Source organism: Pleurodeles waltl, chromosome 2_2 (genome assembly GCF_031143425.1).
Source record: "Pleurodeles waltl isolate 20211129_DDA chromosome 2_2, aPleWal1.hap1.20221129, whole genome shotgun sequence".
Classification (NCBI taxonomy): Eukaryota; Metazoa; Chordata; class Amphibia; order Caudata; family Salamandridae; genus Pleurodeles; species Pleurodeles waltl.
The window spans coordinates 209,391,614-209,397,613 of record NC_090439.1 but is presented as its reverse complement, the minus strand read 5'-3'; positions in this window follow the sequence as shown (position 1 = coordinate 209,397,613).

Below are 6,000 nucleotides of genomic sequence, written 5' to 3'. Positions count from 1 at the left end.
GGGGTGGTTCTGGGAGCTGATATCCGCCTGGGGATGGAAGACTCTGGTAGTCATTGGGATGATCTTAGCCATTCTTTTCCTGTCCTGTCTGTGTGTACAGTGTGCTCCTGCAATATGTGGCCCCTGTGCTACATCGTGTGTAAGGAAACCTGTATCAAAAGACGAGCTAAGTAATAGGATGATGCTACAGCAACATCTCAACGACTTTATGAATATAGACCTGGACTCAGATTAGGGTGAGTATAGGTTATTGCCTATGTAAGGGCAAAAGGAGGGTCTGTGGTACTGAAAATTCTGGACCCGTGTTATAAACATCGTCGTATCACAACGATTTTGGTATCAGCAGACCGAGAATGATTAGAATAGTATGCACAAGCATTGTATTCATATTCGGGTAACAAAATCACCCGAATATCAGAGTTTCCGTCCTGAACCCTCGTGTTCCATTTAAACGACAGCCATTTTGTGATTGCCTTCACATAGGCCAATGTCTAATGCTGAAAACGAGTTTGAAGGACACGTACATCTTTGCTGACTCCTCTGTGACCTGGGCAAGCTGACTCCACTGCCTGAAGCCAAACCTGTTCGGACAGTTTCTTTCCCAGTGGCCGAATGAGATTAGTATCAAGGCACAACACATCATAAAACCTTTCATCACACACAAACCATGCCTAATCTTACACGCACCTGTCCCTGTTTCTTTCTTTATGACTTGCTTTACAAGGAGGAGGTGCCTGTTTATATTGGGGGTCCGTTGATATCTGATGAAAGTACTGAGCCTTGCCGGGTAATTGATTGAGGGCTGGACAAACTGAAATATGGGCTTGTCATCATAACCCTGCTATTTCTTTGTAGTGAAAATATGTGAATGGTCAACTGTAAAATAAGGAATGTTTGCCCAAAGCATAATATTTTGTATAAAAGAGAAGGTTAGCTTTGCAAGAAGGGCAGTCTCCTGAGAATATACACCGTGTTGTACTTCTAGGATACCTGTTACTGGCTGCAGCCAATAAACAAGATCTTTGACTTCACCAAGAAGACTCTGTGTTTCTGTAGTCTGAAACAGGAAGGACTCGAAGTCAGGGTGTGTTCCCTGGCACCACTGGGTTCTGAAAAACCCAGTACTTCAGTTCCCATCAGTGTTTTGCTAAACTGCTCCATCAAACCATTGATGTGGGTGTGGTATGCCGTGGAGAAGTGGCATGTCACACCAGCTTGCTCCCACATCTTTCTAATGGAAGAAGAGATGAAGTTATTTACCTGGTCGTAAATTACTGTTCTTGAGAATCTGACCCTAGAAAAAATCCCAAGAAGAGCTATTGCTACCACGTTTGCAGTCACGTTCTTCAGAGGTACAGCATCAGGGTACCTGGTGACATGATCCACCACAACTAAGATATATTTGTTACCTGGCTGTGAGGTGGGGTTGAATGGCCCAACTATGCCTATTCCCACCTGCTCAGATGGAACACCTACAACTGGTAGAGGCACTAACGGTACCTTGGTCTTCCCTCCTGTCTTACCACTCAGCTGACAAGCTGGACAGGTTCTACAGAACCGCTCTGTGTCTCTGTGCATCCCTGGCCAGTAGAACAGAGGGTCTAGCCTATCCTGGGTTTTTCTAATCCCTAGAGCCCTTATTTATGGGGAATTAGCATAGGGCAGTGCCACAAGTCTTCTTGTTGCACTGCCCTACGCCAATGTGAAAGGGCAGGAATGCACCATATTTATAAAATACAGTTCATTCCTGTTCTTTCCCCCTGTGCTGGTGCACAATTGCCTACATAGCGCAAATGTAGACACCATTACACCATGGTGCAAGGGAGTCTGCATTGCATGCAAGATTGTTTTTGTCCAGGAAGGGGCACCACACTGCACAAAAACAAACTCAAGAGGTGTTTTCCTCTATCTACGTGTGATGCAGAATGCAGCACATATGGAAAGAGGAAGAAACAAGGAGAAATTAAAATATTTCTCCTTGTCACGCCTGCTCTGGAGAGGTGTAAGGTTTTGATGCTGCCCTAGATTTTCCTGATTAAGTAAATCTGAGGCAGCATCAAAATCCATGAATGATGCATGGGAAACCCCAGAGCAACACTCATGGAATGCCTCCCTGGCGCAAAGTCAGGCAATGAACTGACTTGCGTTGCTTTGTTCTACTCCATATCCATAAGGCCAAGCAGAGCCATACAAAGTGGCTTTGCGTGGTCTTATAGATATGGTTGAGAGGCTGTAAAAAAAATTGACACTCTGGCTGCACAAGTCACTTATAAATATGCCCCTAAGTGTCATGGGGGCATATTTATACTCCGTTTGCGCCGGAATTGCGTCGTTTTTTTTTACGCAATTTCGACGCAAAACTAACTCCATATTTATACTTTGGCGTTAGACGCGTCTAGCGCCAAAGTCCATGGAGTTTGCGTCATTTTTTAGCGTGGACACCTACTTTGCGTTAATGAGATGCAAGGAAGGCGTTCAAGTCTAAAAAATCGACTCCGAGGCATGTGCGTCGGATTTATACTCCCAGGCAAAATTCACGCCCGGGAGTGGGCGGGTCAAAAAAAATGATGTACGGCCGCTTTTTTGCCGTTTTTTAGCGCCTGCAAAAGGCAGGCGTTAAGGGACCTGTGGGCTCTGAAGGAGCCCAGAGGTGCCCTCCCATGCCCCCAGGGACACCCCCTGTCACCCTTGCCCACCCCAGGAGGACACCCAAGGCTGGAGGGACCTATCCCAGGGACATTAAGGTAAGTTCAGGTAAGTGATTTTTTTCATTTTTTTTTGTGGCATAGGGGGGCCTGATTTGTGCCCCCCTACATGCCACTATGCCCAGTGACCATGCCCAGGGGACATAAGTCCCCTTGGCATGGCCATTGGGCAAGGGGGCATGACTCCTGTCTTTGCTAAGACAGGAGTCATTTCTATGGGGGTTGGGAGTCGGAAAAAATGGCGCAAATCGGGTTGAGGCGAAAAAATTGCCTCAACCTGACTTGCCCCATTTCTTGACGCCCAAGCCCCATATCCCCCTACGCCGGCGCTGCCTGGTGTACGTCGTTTTTTTACACGCACACCAGGCAGCGCCGGCGGCCAACGCCGGCTAACATCATTGATTAAATACGGCGCCCGCATGGTGCTTCAGAATGGCGTTAGCCGGCGCTAATTTTTTTGACGCAAAACTGCATTAGCGCAGTTTTGCGTCAAAAAGTATAAATATGGCCCTAAGTGTCCTGAGAAGGGAACATTGTGGGTTAGTGACAACAGGAAGTTCCTGCACGCTAATGGAACCAATAGCCTCCTGCTAGTACCTGGCTCAGGATTTACTATACTGTAAACTATAAAATAGACCATCCACCCAGCCAAAATAGTTTTTTCCGGACACTCCTTTGCTGACCTGTTCCTGAGCTTCCTTCCGAAGTCACTCAAGCATAGGGCACTCTTCCCATGTCTTGCGGAATTGTTTCAAGGTAGGTCCTCCAGGAGCTAACAACTTTTGCAGCTCTGGAAGTGACCCAGACTCCATGACATCATCATCTTCAGAAGTCTCATCCTCCTCTCCCCTTGGAGTAGAAGTGATGGTCTCCACTGCCTTATCAGAGTGTGCCCTTTCCTGCAAAGTACTTTGTCCTGGTCCCTGAAAATCAGAGATGATCCCAGCCTCAACCTGAGACTCTGAGGCAGCCTGTGCTCTGATCAACACAGCAAACATTGTCCACGCCATGAAGGCTTCTGATTGGGCACCAAGCCAGGGGCAATCAAATCACTGCCCAAGAGTTATCCAGCTCCTTGGTTTTCCATTACCCCAACATCAGTCATAGCCACCTTGCCATTGAGCTCAATCTCAACTCTGGCAAGTAGATACTCCATACCCTTTCCATTAACTACCAATCCTGCATCCTTGGTTCCAGGAAGTATCTCCTCAGGTTTAAGGTACTTCCTCTCAACCATAATGCAGAAGGCTCCAGTATCTCTCACGGCAGGTACCGTCCTTCCACTGATACTAATTTCCTGCACAAATCCCAGTGTGTTAAGATGGATGTGCTTCAGAGCATCTGGGCTTCTCTCTCAAATGTCCATAGCAACTAGGTTGAGTGCAACCGGTCCCTCACAATTACCTTCAACCACATGTAATATGCTTGCAATCAGGGGTGTGGCTGTGTCAAGCCCCTTCCCTGGACAGCCTATCTTGCAATGTTCCACCTTGTAGCGCTTAAAACAAGTCACCACCTTGGACTTAGAAGGGCATTCTTGCCTTTCCTGCTCATGATGCTTCTTCCTAGACACACCATTACCATTCTCATGTTTTCTGGGCCCTCCTTGAGTCCCATGAGAATTACTCGGCCCCTTACACTCCAGTTTAGAACCAGTCTGTGGAGAGTTCTTCTTCCCTTTTGGCTTCAAACCATGCTGCTCAAGCCCTTTGTGAACCCTGTTAGCTAAACACTTATCAGCTAACAATGCACGTTTTGTTAGATTCTTCTCTGTCAGATCACAAAGGTATTGCCTAAGCGGGGTAAAGCACTCCTCCTTGAGTCACTCTGTCATAATCAGCTGGTTAAGGGACTGAAAATCCTTGGTCTCCATCCCTCTTATGCACTCATACCAATCACGCAATACACCATGAATCCAAGTCTCAAATGGAACACCATCTATTCTCTTGCAGTCACAGAATCTTTGCAGTTATTAAACTGGCTTCATCCAAGACCTCCTAATGAGAGCTTCCTTAATTTGCTAAAAGACTATTTGGTCTGCCGCAGGCATCCTCCCAATGATGGCTGTCCCTTCCAATGGCATGCGCCTCATCATGGCAGCTGTCTTAGACACCTCATTTAAGGACTGTGCCTTACAAGCAACCTCAAAGCTCACAAATGATTACAAAATGTCCTTGTCCTGATCTTCCACATACACATGCACAAGATCTTTCGGAACATTGGCCACAACCTAGCCTGAACGGGAAGTAGAGTCACTTATTCCAGTTGAAGTTATCATTGCTGCCACTTTAAGTTTCTCGCTTTTAAGGGCTATCCTTTCCCTTTCCAACTTTATTTCCTTTTCTTCCTGTTTCTCCTCCTTTTCTCTCTGTTTCTCCTTCCTTCCTCTCTTTCAATTTCTCCTTTCAGGCCCATTCCTCCTGTCTCTCCCGCCTCTTCTCCTCTTGCTCCCAGTGAGCTAGTCTTAGCGTCTCCCTCTTGAACTCTCTGGGTTTCTTATCTTCCTCAGCCCTAGCTTTCTGAAGTACAAACTGCAACCTGAGGGTCTCTGTAAGACTCAACTCAACCAAGGGATCTATTCCTGGAAGTGGTGACAGCTATACCTCAGAAATTTGAGGTGGTGTACACACTTGAGGCATTCTAGAAACTAAACGTGGTGAGTGTCTTGAAACTCTGGAAACTGCATTAGGGGACACACTTGATGTGTCGCTGTGATACATCTGTGCTAAGGGGGTCCTAGAGCCTGAGTCCACAGAGCTACCTTCCTGGGTCCTAACTTGTCTATGAGTCAGCTACAGCCTCCTCCCTTTCACCCAGTATCTAAAAATAGCAAGGACCTCTCTGTCCCTACTTCAGGGAATCCTCCTCCTTCTGTCCCTACATAAATCCCTCATCTAATCTATGCACTTGACTTATTGCACTGCTGCAAACTGGAAATGGCCAATGCCACCTCCGTATCTTTAGGCTCCTATATGTTAGGCATCCCACCACTTGGCACCTATTGTCAGCAATGCGTTCAGGGTTCCACAGGGCATTCAGGAATTACTAGGCCCAACCGAGGTGGTTGAGGCCTTTTACACCTGAAGGCCTGGAGCCTACCCTGGTGGACTTTGCTCAACTGGGTCAAACACTCTCTTCTGCAACTGACTCTCAGTTGGTTACCGTACCTCGGGCAGTCAAGGCTCCTTCAGGGGAAGCTCTGATACAGATCAGTGACTTGCGAGCAGCGCAACAATAAATCAATGTCAAGTCAAATACTTGTTTTTTGTATAAAAAGAAGTATTTTGATTTTAGC